Below are 21,523 nucleotides of genomic sequence, written 5' to 3' on the forward strand. Positions count from 1 at the left end.
TGCATTTCGAGAGGCTCTACAATGGTGCACCTTCACTAGCCGAGCACACATCATGATCATCTATCGTAATGCTACCGAACCAACCGGCTCTTGAGATAGTGCTCCTGCTACATGCGTATGTTATTAATTTACGCATTTGTGTGTGGAGCCCTTTCGAAAAAGTGCACAAACCGTGATGCTGGATGGTCGGAGGAAACGATATAGAATAAAACCAGAAAAGAAGGAAACCAACCCACACCAGACAGTGTGTTTATGCGTTTTTTTTTCTTCTTTATTTATTCCCGAACGGATGGTGTACGGTGCATATAATTTAATGCTCGACCCAACACAGAGCAACGGTGCATTTTTTGGTTCAGGTTTGAAGTTTTACTCTGTCTTTCGTTCCACTTGATTTTGTTGTTGTTTTGTTTTGTTTTATTCCCTGTTAGTTCCTAGTCCAACTGAATGTGATGCCGTAGCAGTGATTGAAGAGGCAACTTTAGGTCAAAAAAGGCCAAACGAAAGCGATGCGTACAATCGAGGACACGCTAACGAATCAAGACGACGCCGACAACGATGGCAAATGGTGTAGAGTTTCGAATGGTTCTACGAAAGTTTTTAAAACCATACCAACCACCAACGACACCAACCGACCGAGAGTTGCTATAGCACCGTGCGAGAATGGCGTCCATTCGTCATGTATATGTGCTTCGAAACCGGGCAGAAAAGGGAATGTGAGCATCAGCTCACATTTAATGTACACACCCGGCAATCTTGGGAATGGTTCTTCACATAAAAGGGGTTTTTCTTTTCAGCATAAAATGCTAGCATAAGCAGCAGCACCACGAACCAGCCCACACAGCTCCCCCGCACATAAGAGCCCAATGCACAACACTGTATTTATGTTTCAAGGGCCCGGGTTTCATTTTTTTTTGTTTTGCTTGATAGCCCTCTGCGTGAGCCTTTCCAGCTCGACCATCTGTCACTTTTTACCTTTGGCAGACGTGAAACCGAACGCTTAAACCTTCCTTCGCCCACCAATATATACGCGCGATAATGGTTGCCTTCTTTGTTTCTGCCTGGTGCGCTCGATCGAACAGGACGCAAACGACGCTGATCGGGAGACCTCACTGTGACCGATCGGTGCATCAGCAAATGAAAACCCCGGGAACGATGGTGCCCCGAGCCACATTGGTTCACTGTTGCGGTTTCGTGCTGATGCTGCCGATCGCTGCGGAGAAAACGCCAAGGGAAAAATGGGGGGACCCGTTTTTGCTGGCCTAGAAAAGAAAATAAATTTATAAAACAAAATCGCTTCAGTTGGTGGCGGTCTTTACGCTGGAGCCCTTTATGCAAGGGAGAATGTGATGTTTTGCTGAGGTTTCGAGCATCAATACCACACGATAACCTTTACAGCTGCAAAAGATGATCGCTGGACGTCTTTCTTGTTTGGTTTGCTTTGCTAGCCGCAACGAGAACGACTCTCTCTGATCGGGGAGCCGCAATCGTTTGTAGGAGTGTACCGGAATCCAAGCCAGTGACAGACCACGCGCAGCAGGAATAATGTTCCTTAAGCGTTTCATCCCCGCACTCCAAGATTCGATCGGCCAGATTCGTAAAGGCATTTGTGTCGAGCACGGTGGTGTGTATATCGAATGGTTGGAAACGAAGTTATGCTAGTCGTTCCAAGAGACCCAGTTACATATTTCGATCGAAATCTCTAGGTGAAATTGAGGTTTCCTTGCTGTCGCTATCTTTTGCTCTGCGCTTGTGTATCGCCCGGGTGTGTATCGATCAGCAGCAGTAGATTAGAGCTTGATGCAACTGCATACAGCGTTTGTTGGGTTGGTTTCTTTTCTGTTCGTTTGGGTTCAAAACGAACATTGCTTTCACGGTTTTTTGTTCAGGACTCAGGCAAGAGTGCTCCGTTTCGATCGGTATACAGAACAGAGCAGATCTGCTTTTGCTTGTACGCTTGTGCTGAGAACTCTACAACAACACGGAGAGTTGCTTTGGAATGCAAAAGTACAATTTATTGGTCACGAAAACGAATTCATACAGGATTTTGCTATGTTGAGCACTTGATCGTTACTCAAACGTTCTCTGTTCGACGAATCGACGATCAAAAAACCAATATATTTCTCGACAGTTAATCATTTAGCAGCCTTTTTACCTGAATTACTACTCATCTGTGGTATGATTTAAATTTTAACTGATGTTGATAAACGAATAAGAAATATTGTAAATGATATAAACAGAAAAATGTATAAATTACTGTTGTTCAGAACCTAAAAGTGACTCCTATATTAACTTCAGTAAAATGTACAGGTCGTAGACCAAGAGTATGGAGATGTTATTACACACAGAATAGTTGAGATTTGAACCCATGTCATGCGTGTTGCTGATTGGTGCCTTACCGTCAGTGCTATTTATTCTGCGTGAGTTATGGAGCTTAGAAGCGTAAGACATTAGAATATAATTTGCAATTCATATTGACAGCGCTTTGCACAACATAAAATTAAATAATAAATCTTTGGTTGAGTACAGCGCATTTTTAGTTCCTATTAAGCACACCGATTATACAGACCAATTTAGTGGAGACAATCCTTTTTAGTGCAGGTAATTATGAATGCTTATCGAAAGGCACCGTTGCTCCTAAAGCATCCGAAGAGTTAAACGGCTTTAAACCATTTTGGTGGACCTCCGCTGGCGTGTTCTGCTAGGTACCCATGTTTGAGGGCGAGCCATCCGGTTGAACCTTTTCGTCGCGAAATGGTCCAAGGCGATCCGGCCGCAACTCCGGTCGTTGTTTTTATTTTCGCAAGAGACCTCGCTTTGACGCGTTGATTGCCATGGCGTGGAGAAACAAAACCAGTCAGTGAACAAAACGTGCGCTTCACACACACACAGTCAGAGACCGGAGGGGGAGGTCGGAATAGTAGTCAACCATTTTCTTCAACTGCATCGCGAACACCCCTAATGGGAGCAGCACTCTTTGACTGCTTTCGGTCCATTGTTTGACATTTCGCTGCTAGGCGAAATAGGCGCAAAGTGTCCGGAAGCGGGGTAGGTAATTGTGCTAGGTCCCGTCGCGCGTGTCTTGGTTCGCGCGTGAACACAAGAACTGGTAGGCTTGTTTTAACTGTTCTTCTGGTGAACGGAACTTGCCAGTCTGGCTGGCAAGCTTTGGTTGGTGTTCTGTGTTACTCTTTTTTTTTGTTTTTTAGGTCTCGTTCGAATGCTCCACTCTCCTGTGACCGTGGCTCTTTCACCCTGCCGATTGTGGGGAATCATCGTCTGCCAAGCGGATGGAGAGACACAGAATCGATTCACCTAGCGATGCCTTGACTGGATCAAAGTTGCCAGTGTGTACTACTACTACTACCGGTTGACTCTCGGGGTGGCAAACCCCTCAACGGTTCGTTAGTACCGATTTTTACCGTACTTACGGGAGTGTAATTAGGTTGGCTGACGGTACTCTCGGTGGTTGTTTATTCTCCCGGCCGGTGTCTCGGTCGGTGCAGCTTGAATCACTGTCACTACGAATGGAGAAGAATGTCACTGTGGATTGACACTACAGCTAGCATGACCCCCTTCACCAGTCAATCAGTGTAGGGCAGGAAGATCTGGTGAATATTTCTTGCATCATGCACATATTACTACTGCCTGCAATAAGTCCAAAGTATTGCAATGGGTGAAATCGCCCTTCCGATTTAACTTTCTTTTATTGATTTTAGTAAACCATCGTAGATAAATGCAGTTAGTACGATTCAGGATCGGAGGATAAAAAACCGTTGCTAATCTTTATTTTATTTTTAATATGAAAATCACCTTATCGGGTTCGGAAGATGGATACAGAATGTTCGATACATTTCTAGTAAGTTGAATCAAGTGTGACAGCTTTTCCTTATTTCGGTATCGTTATCAATTTTGCGGCCATATCGTATGACACCGTATTTGACATACATTTATTTTGAATTGTAATCTTTTCCCTCTTTGTTTTTATTGCTTTGTATACTTTGCCTCGGTGAAACTGTGTTTGAATGGGTTTGGTTTCGTTGATTGATTAAGAAATATGCATGTCTGCCAATAAGATAACCGAGTTTCCATTCAGTAAACATTCGTCTTAACCAGATGGTGAGTTGGTTTTTTTGTTTTACATTCAATCACTGTTGAATTTCTGTGCCAGTTGCACTTCAGTGATAAGAAACAGTTTATTGATCATCAATTCATTTCTTTGTATTGGATGGGTATAACGCCCGACAATTAAATTAACGTAAATAATTTTATTCCGTTTTTGCACTAGTTCGGGTCGAGCTACCATTTGCTAAATTCAGGTTTAACCCAGGTGTTGAAATTTAATCTTCTTCCGTGTGTCGTTCGTTGTGATAGCGCCTGTGTCGCTTTGGGAAAAGGTTTTAGACAAAAATGTGGGATTTTTTACAGTAGCGGCGAGGGTTTTTACGCTTTTCTACTGCGATCCAAACCTCCATCATCGGGTGCCACGTTAGATTACGGCCGTTCATACAGTTTGCAACTAAAAACACATACGCCGCTACGCTTTGGGCGTAATTAGGTGACGCGTGAGTTTCCGGTCTATCGCTAGCCAGTCCCGGCACGTTTTGTGAAGTATTTGTGAAGCCGTAAACGAAATGACACCGGTTGGTAATTTAAAACAATTTTGTATCGCGAAACACCGCGACCATCTTTTTAATGCGCAGTTAGAAGACGGGAACGGGTCGAATTGCTTGCAAAACCGCACAGTTGTCAGTTTGTGTCGCTTGATGAAGCGTTAAAACGAAAAGTCCACTCAATCAAATAATAAGCAATAAGCAGTGCGCTTTCGCCCCCGGGGTGTGGTGAACACTGCTTTACGTGGCACTCTGATGAAGAGATTAACGAAATGCCCTTTTAAAGAGGTGATGTTTAGTATTTACTTCTTTCGATCTCTGGTCCTGTTCGTATTGCATAAGGTCATCGTTAATCGCGTTAGTCGTGGTGAAGTTATTGGGGAGTTGGAAACTTTTGGTGTTTACTTGGCCGAAAGATGCTGTTGATAATACTTCTGTGTACACAAAGCATCCTTTCTCACATTCCGGTGGTATATTTTTTTAACGGAATAAACATTACGACAGTTAATTCATGCTTAACTTACAGTTCCAAAACGGCAAATAGAGGTTACCCTATGGAAGCTGTAAGTAACAAAAATTATACAACTCATACGGCGCACATCTTGTTCAGCGATTATCAGATGATTATCTGATCATGGCCGATTAAATTCGGTCCTCTTTGACGCAACCGAGGAATGACACGGTATGGTAGCATGGAGCTAATCTGGTCTCGTTGTTGAGCGACGATGGAATAATTTCATTTAATTGTTTTGCAATCGGTGAGCTCAGTAGCACGAGAACAATTGATACATGGTCAATATGTTCCCGCGATCACACAAAACCAAACCAGTTCGCACCGTAATGCATCAAAGGCTATGATTTGTCGTTAGTTTATGGAGTCGATAGGTGTTAATTAACGGACAGTGTACTCGAAACGTAATGAATAGGTTTGTATCAGGAATGGTAAAGTGTTGAGGGATAATAAAATCACCGATTTAGCTGTTTTGTTTTATTCGTTATATTTAAATAAATTTTCAATTAGTTCAATTCAAACACTAATGATATTCATATATTACTGATATACTTGTAACACAAAATTTTATTGGTGTGTATAGGATGTATATTATAAAAATGCTAGGATAATAGATATCAGCATAATTACGTCTAATTACAATAACACGGTGGAGCGCCGATTATCCGTGTACCTTTTATCCGGCTGTCCCATCATAAAAATAGAAGTTTTAAGTATTTTGTGAAACTTTATTTCTTTTTAGCTTAACGACGTCTATGGTATCGCTGGCCATTCTTTGGGTTACTAGACTTGTTTTACTACGTTGCCGGATAGTCAGTCCTTGCTACGGGGGAACACGTACCGGATGAGATTTGATAGCCGGTCCTGTCCTATAGAACCTGCGCCGTTTACAAAATACCCCTCCGGAATGTCCTCGATAGCACATATAAATATCAAAAAGAAACATGTTCAAAAACGAAATTTACAAACTTAAATTACAGATCATTATTTACTAAGTGACCATTTTCAATCAATTTTAATAATAGGATGTACAAATATTAAACCTCGAAAACAAATCGCTTTCGAAATTACCAAAAAAGTTGTATCTACGAGTTGTATCCAAATAAATAATTGAGTGAATAAATAAAAAATAGCATTCTTCTGGCCTCGCTGCTCCCGATCACTTACCATAGTTGGCCCTTTTGTACTAGAGTAATATGTACTACTTAGGATCGTGCGCCAGTCATTGGTTCCAAAAGTTCGCTGTTCAGTAGAGATTTGATCCACGACCTTCGGTGTATTGAATAGAACATCAAAACACGATAGCATGTGATCGTTGCAGGAGATCAACTTTATTTTCTACATAGACTAAGTACCTTTGTCCAAAGGCCACCGCATTTTTTTGACCTATTTATAAAATAAAAACAGACTCAGTGGTCTGTTGCCATATACGATGCATGATCAATGTAATGATGATGTGTGCCCTTAAATCGTTATGACATTTACCCTACAAGTGGCAATATACTGAGAGTGTCCAAGATCAGTTGGGGTTTTTTTTTATTAAGTATCCGTTTATGAAAATTCTCTGTAAGTACCATGTCAGCGTACATCTCCCACCCACAAAGAGAGAGAGAGAGAGAAAAAACAAAAGAAAACCCAAAACCAAAACAAAACCACTAGTCCTACAAGCGCTCCAAACAAAGGGTTAGACACGCATGGAGTCCGCAGTACACATACACACGTGGGTTATATTGCTATCATATGTTGCTTCGGTCTCTGGCCCGGTTACAATCAGGTTTCTACGATCTACTACTGCGGGTTAAGCGATTCTTCTACAATGTTTTTCTTTTTCGTCCCTCTGCACCCTTGGCGTTTCGCACGATCGGAACCTCTTTTCACTGTGATACTGGTTGGTGGCGGCAGCTGGCAACAGCATGCGGATCGAATACGCTTTGTCTTCGTTGTTTTCCACGCTGCGACAAACGTGTGATCGCGTTTGCGACGTTCATCTGCCTACGATGTGTGGTTCGCCATTTCCGAGCATGTCGCTATGTTTCGCGTGCATGCATACTGATGGTGGTGGCATAAAAAGAAGTGACACAAATAATGATAAAGTGACAGACTTGGGGCGAGTGACTAAAAGAGGCCAGCAGAGGGAGTGAAGTAAAAAAAAACGTAACTAAATAAATTAAGCTCGTACGAAACGCATCTCGCATGGATGGCATCTCGTTTCGTTTGTCGCTCGCAAGCGGATGAGAAAATGCGATCCCACGGGTTTGAACATCGTGTTTTTTTGTGTTTTGTGTTTCCAATATGCTGGTGTAATGTAGCTTTTCTCTCTTATTTCAGTGTGGTTTCTTCTGAAAAGGAAAGATGCGACCAGTTAAAGGAGTATGCTGCTGTCGGATGAACTCCATGAAAGATGGTTTTATGACGTCTTATCATGCCTCTCGTGCCATGTCTTGGCTTTGAGTACTCTTAACGAAGGCACCCCTTTTGGTAGAACAGTCGAAAGCGTCTTGAGCAGTAATCGCTTACAAACAGGCTGCCCAAAAAGTAAACAACTTTGGGGCAGACATTCCAGAAACAGATTTGACCATCCGAGCGACGCATCTCGAAGGAAACGTAAAAGAATAAACGAACCGATCATTTGACACACCGAGTGGAGGTTAGAGAAACAGACGTCAGTTTCTTCCTAAATTTCACATCGGCAAGAGAACGTGATACGAAAGCAAAACGACCATACCTTTTGAAAGCAAACGATTATGTAATGTCTCTGGAGACGGATCGGACTGAAGCAGCTTGTCCTAAACCGGCCCTCTGTCAACAGTCACTCAAGTATCATCGGTGCTGCAGTGTCATTAAACCAAATCGCCAAATCTCGCCCGTTTTAATGAGCTACTCCATCCACCGGAGCTTAGAGTGTAAAAGTTAAAATCTTTTTTTTTTCGACTGAGCGTAGTATCGTCACAATTCGTTCGCGTTTAGTTTCAGAAACCATCACCTAAACCGCGAAGATCTGAACACACAAACACTTCTCGCAACGAAGGTCATAAAGGCGACGAAGGCCTGCTGCGTGCTTTCAGCAGTACGTCGGTCGTTGACGCTGCACGTTCTGGTATTAGAGCGTTATCTAGCGTTCAAATTAAAATGAAGGTTTTAGAAAACGCTACACGCTGGAAGGTAAAAAAATGGGTAAATATTCTGCCTTACCTTGGAACGTTCAGCTGTTGGTACGATCGAGCGTTGGTTAAGAAAAGCGTTGGTTTCAGCTGCACGTTTAATCCGTGATAGTATGCAACCAATTAGCGTATTGTTTTTTTTTTATAAATGTGTATTTTATTAATGTAATAAGGATCATCTCAAAATTCCAATATAATACAACTTTAAACTCCGCATTACTTAAGGCTCCTCAAAGCTCCTACGTGTAAGATATTGGAGTGACTCAGAAACTCAAGCCAGAACTCGAATATCGTTGCACATTTTGTTTATATTTCATATTGAATGATCGCTACGAAGAACATTTTTAAATATACAAAATAAAGAAGAGTTTTATAGAACTCAAATGTCACTATCTAGCAACTAGCATTAATATATTGAAGAATTGATCAAATCGACGAATATCGTCTAACAAAGAAACTCGCCCCAATATACGACGCACATCGTTGGTAATTGAGGGCACGCCCTTTGGAAAGGGCCACCTACGACAAACCGCAGAATGTAACCGTTAAATGAAAATTAATACGATCGTTTCTTCAACACTAATTACATAGCGTTGTGCCCGAACGATGGACTTTCGGCGCTTGCTGATGGCAGTTTTGCTCGCGTTCATGGACGTTGTGTACATGTCGGATTGATCTACGGACTTGAAGGGAATGCGTTCGTCAACCATAAGAAGTTTTTGACAAAGTGAAACACACACACACACACACACACACACACACACACACACACATGTGCCTGAGCTAAGGAAGTGATTAATAATCAAGCAAAAACTTGTTGTGCTTGGTGTGCAATTTTAGTCACTTCTTTATCGTTAAATAACGGGTGTTTTGGGTACAAGCAGCAAAAAAAAAAAACTTCGAAGGTTGACTGATGCGCGTGTACGCAGCAACAAAGCATTAAATTAGCAAAAAGCTGAAGTCCTCAACATTCGCGTAAAAGCATTGCGCATCACGCGCTCTAGAGTACGTGATCATGGGTAAGTGCGAACCGCTCAGGCTTAGCGAACCGTGGTGATCGTCTGGTCATTCGCCTTTCTTCGTCGCACGGGCGTTGTGTCATCGGCAACAAACCGACACTTAAATTATCAGCAAAATGGCAGTAAAATGCAATGGCAGTGGAGAAATGCGAACAAAAACGTAAATAAATAATCGGCACTGTGGATGCAGAAAATTGGCACCAATAACCAACCCCCCTCTGGTCACCGTGTGTCTACATTTTGCTGCTGGTGTAAAAGACCAATCTGACGAACGAATACAAACGTGCCTTCAGGGGAGGAAGGTTTCACGCATTGCATGTGCAATGCACTGCAGAAATGCACGCCGAAAGGGAAATAAAAGAAGGAAAAATAGCACTCTAATAAGCAGAGACATGTTTTGTTCCTTATCCGACCCGACAGATTCAGTACTCCCAAAAACGGTACGCGGGATGTGGCCAATTTCCCGCCGGTTTGGTGGAAGTTGGAGAAAAGCCGTAAAAAGCGAAAAGCGAAAGAAAACATTCAAATAGCACAGGACATGACTGCGCTTTCGTCATTCGTCGCGCTTGATTGTCGAAAGTTTGCTGCCGGAGGCGATTAAGATATGCAGTTTTGCGCAGTACGCATTTCATTTCGGGGGCTCCAGACGCTCGTTGCATCTGCCAGAGACGGCGGCACGCAAATTGCGTTGCTGCTGTTGTAAACGTTGCCACAAACGTTGGCACTGTACAAAGTTCGCGGTACGGAGATCAATAGCAATATGGTTGGTGTGACGTTGCACAAACAAAACTAACTTGGTCAAGGGTGACAAAGTCATAAACTACTTGCACTTAGTTGCTAGCTGCAGTAAAGAATGTGTTCGTCGTAAAACTCTAGGCATATACAATTATAAACAGCGCATACCTACATGGTCGTTCATTTTATCGGCAGAATTTAACACTACTGCTTGCAATAAAGATTTGCTTAGCTAATAAATAATTAAAATCCTTAAATGAAATACCATATAGGTGTAAATTGATTACTTAAAATTTAAAATTTTTAATAGGTTTCATCGAGAGCTGTTTTATTCTAATAAATGCTTCTCAATATTAATACAAATTGAATGATTTTATTTATTTTTTTAAATAAAAATTGATGAAATCTATCCCAGAAAATTATTCTATCCTTTTTTAAAAATCATAAACTAACGTCTATAAATAAAATTTTAATTTTAAATAGTTGAACTTAGCACAACATCAATCTAATTACAATACAACATAACAGAATGAAAGAATATGTACAACATCAAAAAAATAAATAGATTAATACTGCAAAAAAAGGAATAAGTAGGCAAATGAGAAAAAATCAAGCAAACAGAGCTAATAGAACATAAATAGGAAATGATTATACAATTCCGTTAAATTTTGCTTCTATTTCATATTTATAAAAGCAAAGTTAATTACTACAAGAAACTTGTGAAAGACATGAAACCATTTAAATATTTTTGTCTCTATTATTAAATTTTCGCATTTTATCATATTTTCTGATATTTCTCTTGATGTATCGCTTCTTGTGGCTTTGAAGCTTTGCTTTGCTTTTATTGCAGCAAATTGATTTACATTCAGTAAATAAACTGTACTTTTGGTTTATCAAAAACAAAGCGACTGAAAATTGCTTGATTTAGTTTAAAATTAACGAAATTAATTGTTTACCTACATTTTCAGTGATTTTATTTTTACTGAAGTAACAAGGGGTGTCATACCCCTACGCTTAGTTCCAACCGATGGCATTTCATTTTCCATCTTTTCTTGTGTCATCTCGCTCCGTTTCGCATCCATTTGCTGTGGCTGGTGCCTTTGTTTTCGTCGTTGGGTGCAACTTGTCGATATCATCAACCAAACGCTCTATCATTCACATAAAATAAGCATCGTTTTCCGGTTCATGGTGGTTTGTTATTATCAACGCTTGCGCCCCCATTTTTCGCCATGCTGGTGCTCTTCTTTACATTATTTGGGTAAAATCGGATTTTTTTGTTTTGTTTTTGAAACACAAAAATGCATGAACCAAATCGAAGAAGGAAGCCACAGATAAAAACAAAGCGATTATTATGTGGCAGCGGTAACAAGAACGTATCGGGCGGAACGCGTTACGGTTTGGAACGGTAAAATAAAAGCAATCGTTATTACGATGCAATCGAAACACGGATGCTTAACCTTTCTTCATAACCCTTCGTTCTTACAGGGGCTAGCAAAAAAAAGGCGAGCCCTTTTGCCATAATGGGCAGAGTGCGGTAGTGTATCATTTGCCAAAGTTTCATGGGAAATGGCAAATCGTGCGGATGAGACCCACGGCGAGAGTCAGTGTGGGGGAGTGTGGTTTGATAAATGGACATTAATGCTCCCGGCCGATGTGGTGTGTGTATTTTTTTTGGGTCATTTTGAGCTACATAATCGCGATCGCGTTGGTTCGTTTAATGTTATGGCACATTGAGAAAAATGATTTAGTATTATTATCATCCGTTGGTCAAGAGCAGTGCTTTCTCTAAGGGCTTTTGTTTTGCTTACGTATAATTTGTTAACACTTTTTTACATGTTCTTGTTTTCATTGTTAGTTCTTTGTTCACTGTACTTATCTTTATCTGTTCAAAATTACTTATTAAAACGAACTTTTTTTAGACATAATGTATTTTTTCATCTTTGTTCTGACGACTGACAATAGCTTTATTTGCTTAATAACTCAAGAAGCTTCTTATGTGATATTTTTATTACATTTTCTTCATTTCTGTTTCTTGTTTTCTAATTTGGAAATGAAATACTTTCTAAGAAGTATAGTGCATTTTAATTTCCATAATTTGTTTTGCATAATTTAGTTTGCATTTTTCGAAAAACAACGTTTTACTATTATTTAACTTTTAATGTTACAATGTTGTAAGTTAAAACATGTCATACGTTATTAATAATTAACCGATGCGTATCTGGTTGCACCGATCCTGCTGCAATGGTGTTCGCTTGTGGTCGTGCCTTTACGCTTCGGTTCAGTTTCTTCAGCACTTGCTACGGATGACATGGGGTTTTTTTTTTCGTTTTTATGGTCCTGTTTCAGTTTTCGGCTGGAAAGTGTACGTTTGCGTGAATATTTACGACGACGCACAACTACTGCTTACATCCGCTTCGGCGGTGTGTTTCAATTGGAGTGTTGTTTTTTTTACCGTAGCCGCCGTCTGAGGTTGCCTTGCGTCACCATATCCGTCACCAATTTCTCGAAGCCTCCGAAAGTTCACCCAGTCTACGGTTTCCGCTCGATGTTCTTGGTGGCTTTTATAACATACATTTTGTTTTTTCGTTGCTAAATTGCTTCTTCCCTACATCAACGTAGTGAGAAGTGACCTGGTACGAGAAACGTGACTCTTTAGGGCTACATGGTTCGCTTCCCTTCAAGGAGTTTTGTGTTGCTTTTTTTTCTTGGTAAGGTTCTATGGCTTTTACCAAATAAATCACTTGTCTATACTTCGGGACACTTGTACGGTCTCCGAAATCCGGGACCGGGGCCGTACAGTATCGATCTGAAAGATAGTGTTCAGATCGGAGATCTTTCGAACGATCGGTTCTCCTGTACACTGGGATTGTAATTTTGCACCGCTGCATGTATTCTGGTATTTCTGGGATGAGGTTTTTGCCTTTATTGCACAAAGGTTCCCTTTCATCTAGAAGAAACTCTGCGGTTCGTTTGTTAAGAAACAGAAGATGATTGTGTGTGTACGTTTTTTTGTAAGATAATCTTCCATCGTCTTCGAGAATGGTCGGAGACTTGGGAAAGACGTTAATGTCCGGAGGAATTCTCCGCTTCTCGACGACAGTGATGGTAGGATGTTTGTATCAGAAGGTTTACGGTGTTGTGTGCGTGAGCTGAAAGACGGGTGTTTGTGTCTTACCTTGTGCCATCCAACTTCTACCCAGATCCTACCGATCGGTTCCCTGTCTTTCTGGTCGGTTCTGTTAGCTTTCATCAATTTCTCTTCTCAATAATTTGGTATTCCAGCAGCAGATCCATCCATCCATCCATTTTGACCATTCTTTCCCATTTTACTGAAGGTTTTCTTGTGCTTCCAGCTCTCTCTTTCTTTTTTTTCTTTCGCTGTTGCTCACTCGCTGCTGGTGCTGCTGCTGCCTGGCTGACTGACTGACACGCAAACCAACCCAAAAAGATTCCAATTCTGTACCGCGGTGGATGGATCGTGGAGCGAAGCGAAAGAAAAGCCGTTCTATAATTTCACATCAGTTTCGGTGAGGTAAAAATGGAAGAACTCCCGTAGTCCGTACTGGTGGATGGTAGTAAGAATAAATAAAATCAACCGAAACGGTGAGAAGAGCCACGGCGCGGGCCCGCATCCACGTCCGGAGAGGAATAAACTTGGGCAAAGCAGCGAAAACCGGCATAAATTGCGTCGTTAGGAGCTAAAGTGAACTTCAAAGTTATTACGCAGTGTGGTAAGTATACGTACGGTTTGAAGTAAACAGAATCGTTTTTTTTGGGGTGTTTGTACGTTCTTACATCGCTCTACGTTTGTTTTGTTTTGTCTTTGAAAGTTTTAAGCGTGTTGAGCGAAAACAGCAAATTTGGTTTTAGACAAGTCTCTGGTCGTTTACATTAATTAAGTTTTAATTGGAAGGTACATAATGTTCGCACAATCGAATTATACTCGGCAACTGCCTCCCATAAAACGATTGGCTGGAATAGAAGATGTTTTACAAAAATGTGTTTTAATGTGTTTCAAACATGGATGTGCTGTATAGTGTTGAATAGCATAAATATGCTATGTTATGATTTATTTATTTTGATGGTTATGTTGATCTTTCCTAAATCTCACCTTATACACCAATATACGATTTTTTTAAACTAATATCTGATATAGTTTTTCGATATCAATATCTAAGTTTACCGAATTTGGAAGTCTTTTTCAATAATGTAATCTATCTAGCAAAATTCAGTAGTGTTCGCTTAAGTTGTCTGTCTAGCCCCATTGGTTGAATACTACTCGTCTTGCTTTCGGGACACCTAGCTCTATGTCTAAAAAAGCCTATGTCTATGTTGCAATCTTTGTTTCAACAATAAAAATTGGTAATTTTATTGTTCTGTTTTTTACTGTTACTGTTTACTATTTAGTACAACCTTATGTGTTGTACTAAATTCTAAGTAAATGTTGTCTAATTGTTACACAAACCCGTTGGCATGTTTTTCACATGACAGAACCAGTATCAAATCATATCTTCAACAATCCCAGTTAAGCAGAACTAAATATAGAAGTGAATAAAATCAAACAATACTAGAAATAACTTCTTTAGTCATAATTGTTCAATTGTTATCCATTAACTGAATATTAAACTTTATCAAAAGTGGTTTTACAAATTTACATGAAACCAGCAAAACGCTAAATTTTATGTAGTATACCAAATTCACGTTCCTTTAAGACATATTTTACGAAATATCTTTTTGAACTAGCGAAGCTAAGAAGCATAAAATTCGACATGTGTTCTTCAAACATTTATCATAAAATTTCCAGCATTTAACTCGATGAACTATGATGCTGCAATGCAACTTCGTGTTTCCTTCTGTAACTGATTTACTGCTGCTTGGCCAAGTCAAATAGCTTCTCGTCCATACACTCTGGGGCACGTTTTACGATGCGCAACAAATTCCCCTTACTTTACGGAAATCTAAGAACACAACCGGCACTGACACCGGTCATAAACACACACACACACTTGCACAAGAGCATACCGAAGACGTAGCATCCACCCACGGACGAAAGCTGGTTCGTGATCCAGCACCCTAGATTTGTAGCAATGGCATTCAATGTTTCAATGTTGCGGCCTCCGTACCAAACAAAGCAGCACACTTTCTATGGCAATCGATCGCAACGAATCCATTAGCCAGAGTTGCGCCAGTTGCATACGCCCAACCGACCCCGCTTGATTGGTACCGGTGTGCGCTGTGCCGCAGGAGAAACTAGATTGCCGACACGAGATGATGAACTCGGCCGGATCTTCCTTGTTTCCTTCGGTTCGATCGGTCCCATCAAACAGCTAAAACCGCTTTTTAGACCCTTTCTCCATAAAGATGAGAAGGTGGGAAATGGGGGACAAGTGCTGGCAAAAACCCCCATCGATATCATCAATCTTGTCGCCAAAGCGGCGGCGGTGGCGGCGACGGCACACATTATTATTGCGGTGTTTCGAAACGATGCTTCTGTGATCGGTGTACCGGTGTATAATTTCTCCGTCGAACTAAATCATAAAATCCCGCTGTTCTGATGCCTGCAGGTTCAAGGAGGTCTGGATCCTGTTTGGCAGATAATAAATCTTCTATTGAACCACGCTCATACGAATCTGACGCTGATATTCCGACCGGTGATCGTGTACGTGGCAAAAAAAAAAATAAAAGCAGGGAGCTTTTGTAAGTAAATCACCTTTCGTCACCTTTAAATTCTTCCATACCTCTCGGGAGGTCTTCTCACGTACCTTCCCCCAGGCGGGTGACCGTATTGCACTCCTCACGATCAGATAAGAAAATCAAACGAAAACATCTTTTTTTTTGTGGGTCAAGCTCAAACAAAATAGAAAGCATCGTACGATGGGTTGGTCGCTTCATTGGTTCTTCTCGAGGTTCGACATATTACGGTGTACACACCGATTAACCCACCTTCATTCGCATCATCCTCCAGCTTCGGTCGATGGTACACAAATCAATAAACAAACTGATTAGCGTTCATCAACAGTTGCGGCACCGTAACGGAGTAGTAAGTGGGTGTTTTGTAGACGGTGGTCCGGTGCTCATTCCTTGATAGATCTGGCTTTAACTGAACGTAACAGAATAGGACGATGATCGTTTGGACTTGATCGTAAATCAATTCACCAAGAAACTGTGACTTGGTTGAATGTTTATTTAACTCGTCTTTGAATGATGCCATGTCTTTGTATGATGACTGTCTTTGAATTACAAGATGTAATTTATAGTTGTATGATACGCCATTAAAATTGTATTGTATGTGGACATTTTTAGGGTTTAGCAATTCTTATTATTAGACAATTTCTTCAATAATCCATTCATACTTTTATATCCTAACCTTATTAAAGAATGTGTAAAATATTTCATTCTCTTCCAGTTAGTATAGTTTTATGAAAGGTTTAAGAACATGTCGAAGCTTAAACAAACTGGAATTTGTGAAGTAAAATATATTCTTTATGTTTTGGAGAGCAACATCGATAGATATCTAATTTTTATTCACTTCTTGAGGACTTAAGAAGTAGATTCATCCTACATTCTTCTTCTTGGCTTAACGACCTTACAGGTCACGCCGGCCATTTCTGGCTTACTAGACTTATTTTACCACGTAGCCGGATAGTCAGTCCTTGCTAACGGGGGGACGTTCCGGATGGGATTTGAACCCGGTCCGGCCGTGTGGACTGGCGCCGTTTATCACATGCACCACCGGGCCGCCCCTCATCCTACATTAAACTAATTAATATGATGCTCTATCGAGCTAAAGCTTTTCATATGCGTACCTAAAAGTGTAATTATCAAATATTATATTCTTGTTCCGTTTGATCGATCATAAACGTGGTAAGCAAACCAATAACATAAATGAATCGATAAAATATTGTAAAGAATTTTTCGCCATTTTGCCGTCATGTTCGCCATGCCATTACATCCTCAATGTTGCTTACAATGTGTGTTGTAGTAAAACGTTTGAATAAGCTCAAGTATTGATTCGCCATCCCCCGTAACCACCATTTTGCCATTTTGCTTATCGTTCCAAGCTTGATTGAATGATGATTTGCAGAATCAAACCTTATAGTCCTTTCGGTTGCTCGCGAAGAAGGGATCGATTGAAGCGGATGTAGTGGAGTGCGAATCACGTAAGCAAAATCTGGTGGCTGCTAGGTCGTTGCAGAAGATCGGCAAGGGTGGTAACAACAGTGTGTGGTGGTCCAATACCCAAGTCATACTGTCACAACGACAATTTGCAAGGTAAAGGTTTCGAAAGGGGTTGCGGGTCGAATGTGTGAATTACCTTGATAATATGCAACAATTTAGCACTGTCCTCTAGCAGCTCTTGGTTTTTTGCATTTTCACTCGAATAATGCAAAAAGCTATTGTTAAAAAAACCACACACACACACGCACACTCTGTCTTCCTTTGCGACCGGTGATCGAAAAGAAGGGTAGCGCATATTGGAAGAAACTTACCTTTTTTTGCCCCACGTCAACCACACAAACTGACAGTTTCCGCTGGAAGACATCTGGGCAACCCGTCCCCCCACCCCCGCACACCCCCCCCCCCCCCCCCCCTTTGTAATGAAGATAAGGGTGTCCTCTGTAGTAGCTTTCTTGCCACATCGATGAAGTTCATGATTGTGCAAGAGGTTGGCTCGTAACTTGGTCTCCTCCATCCCGAGACCGTTTATCTCGCACGGTAATCGAAAACTTTCTCCCCATGGGGGCGCTCCAAAACTTTCCTGCGTGAAATTTATTCAAATAGCTTGTGCTTTACAATGAGCGATATTTTTTCGGTGCAAAATATGTTTTAAACGTTGGATAACCATTTCTAGGAAAAGGTTGAACGATCTTTCGTACAGAGAAAGGAACGTTCATGGAACAGGATTGCTCTTAGGATGCAAGGAGTCGTATGTGCGAACCAATTTATTTTATGGCTGGGATTATATTATTAGTGTGTGCTGAAAAGTGTAGTTTGAAAAGTTAAAAGGTCGTTAGAAACGGATCCAATTCAAATCGAAAGAGTTTTTGTTTGAGTGTTTTTTAATACTAATATGTATGTTGTTAAAATATAAATATTTTTTCACTACGATGTATTATCTAACGAGCTGCGCTTGCAGCAATAGAAAGCTGTGCGAAAGTGCAATAAAATTAAAAAAAAAGCTCGTAAACCGCTGGTAAGCATGGGAGTGTAAGGAGAAGCAAGTAGCGAAATTAAATGAATGCAAATGCACGGTGCAATTCACTAGATTGGCATCTGAGCGTCGGACCGTAGGCAGACACTAATCTGGAAATCTAGCTTTTAACCGTCAAGCGCCGGAGTGCAGGCGGGTTGTTGTTCTGGTTTTATTTTACCCAGTACTTTCCACGTTAAAAAAGAGATTTGCATTTGCGATATTCACAATTTTTTATATGTTTGCGTGAAAAGGAAAACACATAATATGCTACACAAATACCGTTGGTTCACGTATGTGAATGCATATGCAAAATGGAGTCTCATATTTGTTCTGTATATTGCTGGTCAAGCTCCAAGCAATGGATCTATTCATTAGAAGAGAACATTAATTTTATGTATTATAAATTAATATTTTATTTAAAGTATTGTTTCTCTGCTTCAGGAAAGCCTTACTATATACATGGTCTCTATGTGTTAAAAATGACTAACTTTTAGTTATAAAAACAGAAATTCAAGTATTCTTGGAATTTCGAATTAATGTGCAGTATATAACGAGAAAATATCATGTGAATAGTAAAAACAAATAAAGCCACTATGCTATTATAACTATATTATTACAGCATTTTCCTTGGTACGTAGTTTCGGCAAATTAATTTAATTACAAAAAGAAAACAGTCACTAAATCTATTCATCCATAGCGACTTCCCACACTGTTTTTAATCGTCCTAGATCTCCGACTACTGCTGTAAGTCTACCTTACACCGGGGCCAGTTATCTAGTACCGTTTGTGCTTGATTAACCGCGCTAGAAATACTTCGCTAGCCGTGTATATCGCAGTGCCTTAACTCAATAGAGCTTATTGATTTTAATTCTGAACTTTGCACGATCCATTACCCTGGTCCCCAAGCACGCGAATGCGATGGGCCGATTGCCCGCGGGGCCCTTGCTTTACCTTCCCACCGATCATCTTCCCTACCTACGCCGCTTAATTCGATGGGAACAAACCAAGCCTACGGCACAAATCCAATCGAGACCTGGCAATCGCCAACAATTGGATTGCGAATGCAATTTCGTGAGTGCATGATGCAGTTACCGCTGCACTTCGTTGCCTATCCTCACACCGTACGGACGTATGCGTTGGATGTCTCACCATGTTCTCTCTGTTTGTCTGTCTGTCTGTCTGTCTGCCTGGTCGGCCCGGTTGGTTGGTCTGTGTGTCTGTCGACAATTGGGATTTGGGGTGTTGATAGTCACAAAAAGACATCCATTCGGTGGCATTTGCTGGTAGTAGTATGGCAGGATGAAGAAGAACCATTTTTTGCAATATCTGCGAAATATGAAACTACTTCTTGTCCCCTCAGGTGAGTGAAGCATAACGTGTGTAAGTGTGTTCCAGGCACAAGCATAATGTGTGGTGGGAGTCCGAGCATGGGCCACTCGTTCGTTTGACACTTCACCTTGAGCGTACCGTAGTTCCATGAGTGGTTTGTCGTGCGTATGCCAAAACAAAGGTTGGCTGGCAGACAACTGCGGTATTATTCGACTTAACGGTACCTGTAACACGTGGGTCATCCATTTATTCTGTTCCGTGCTCTATGTTGAAGGCACAACAGACACCTACAGACCAGACGGAGCGATGCATTGAGATTTGCACAGTGCGAAGAATAGTAATTTACTTCCGTGGTGCAACGTTTGTTGCTGTCCGTGGACTATTGTGAACCGGAACAGATAGCGAAGGTTATATTGCCGTCGTCACAGCAGAAGATCTTATTGGAATTCGGCGACGCCAAGGTATAGTTTGTTTAATTTTCATGTTTAAGTAGTAGGAATAGTAAGAAGTATGCACTCTCTTTCGTTCAGATTTTTTTCTCTGCTGTCGGAAATAAAAATAATAACGCTTATCTAATCTGTCCTACAAACAGAGCTTCTGGAGCCTTTTTATACACCACAAGTATACCGTCACTTTATCATGCTGACATGCTCTTGCTATCAATTTTAAAACATGACTTCTCTACATACCAAACACTCCGTTTCTGGGCTCGTTTAACTACGCCTTTCTGCTCAGTAATGCATCGACATCAGAGCTGAAGCAATCGGCTGATGGCCTCGTCAATCTTGCCGACTGCATTTATCAGCATTTCTTCCGATGGTTTGTTGCGGAGAGGATGCCGAGTTTTTTGCTTTCGTTTGCAAAAAAAGTCACAAAGGTCGTGTACGGAAAGACCGATAAGGACGATGCAACAACATCGAAACGAGACGCTCGGGCAGCAATATTGTGTAGCTGTAGAGATTGGTCGGTGGCTGATTGGTGTGCTGTTCTTTCTTCGCGATCCTTGATGGACGATGTTTGAAAATTTTGCAACAGCACGCACATATGTGTCTCTTACGGTGATGGTTCTAGAAGCAAGTTACACTGTTGGCTACTCGATTCGGCACCGCAATCTTTTTTCTTTGAGCAAGTCATTATCATCATCTTAGTAATTCGTCCGATCGTGGCTAAAATTGGACCGTTCATCAGTCTGTGTGCCCAAAACGTCTGGCTGAGGAGTGCTTTTGTTGCGTAAGGTCGGGAATAAAATTGAGTCATGATCTAACGACTTTGAGCATTATATGACTTTTGTTACTAGAGTTTCGAAAATATTTTATAAAAACACATAACTAACTAGACTTATGAGAGTATCTATCGTTTGTTTAGAAATAAACAAAAAAAATCTTTTGTGGGATTTTCTACAGATAATTATACCAGAGAACATAAAGATGGCTGCATTGATTGATGTCGTACAAAGTACACGTTTCTGAGGAACATTTTGCAGATCGTTTCAAGATTGTGTTTCATGATTTCCGTTCGAATGAAATTTCCTCCCTATTTCTTCTAAGCGTGATGTGTCAGCCCAACATTAGCTAAGCTAATTTACCTTCGCTCGAGTAACAACGAGGCCAATACTTCTACCTTTGCTTTCAGAACACCTTTCCAACACGATGCTCAGTTTAGTGAACTCCTCGGCTTGTCCCGGTCTCACGATGTGACGCTGACAAAGTGAAAGAGGCTCTGCCCCAGTTGGAGCTTTCTAACGCTTTGCTACGTTTCTGTTTTTTTTTTTGTCGAAACATCGAATCACTCGAAAGGGCGTCTATATGGGAGGAAAGCAGCAAGGAACGAAGGTTTTGATAGATTGTGCCAGTATATGCAAACCGGAGTGGGCCGGAAAGCTAAACGAGCCTACCCTAGACCAAAACACACCCCGTGGCGCTATGGAGTTCGGTGGCTTCTTTCTACTCTTTCTTTTTCGCTTC

The 21,523-nt window shown here is 41.0% G+C and overlaps 1 protein-coding gene across 2 annotated transcripts in view; it reads left to right on the forward strand.

Annotated features, from left to right (window-relative positions):
- Positions 1 to 21,523, forward strand: part of LOC125761992 (inositol-pentakisphosphate 2-kinase) — a 101,606-nt gene that overhangs the window by 57,729 nt on the left and 22,354 nt on the right. Inside the window, exon 3 of one of the 2 annotated variants that reach the window (XM_049423636.1) lies at positions 13,390 to 13,767. The exons of the other annotated variant lie outside the window; for it this stretch is intronic. The gene's annotated coding sequence lies outside the window, so the exon portion shown is untranslated. The remainder of the gene's footprint in view (positions 1 to 13,389; positions 13,768 to 21,523) is intronic. 2 annotated transcript variants of the gene reach the window in all.

Source organism: Anopheles funestus, chromosome 2RL (assembly GCF_943734845.2).
Source record: "Anopheles funestus chromosome 2RL, idAnoFuneDA-416_04, whole genome shotgun sequence".
Lineage (NCBI taxonomy): Eukaryota > Metazoa > Arthropoda > Insecta > Diptera > Culicidae > Anopheles > Anopheles funestus.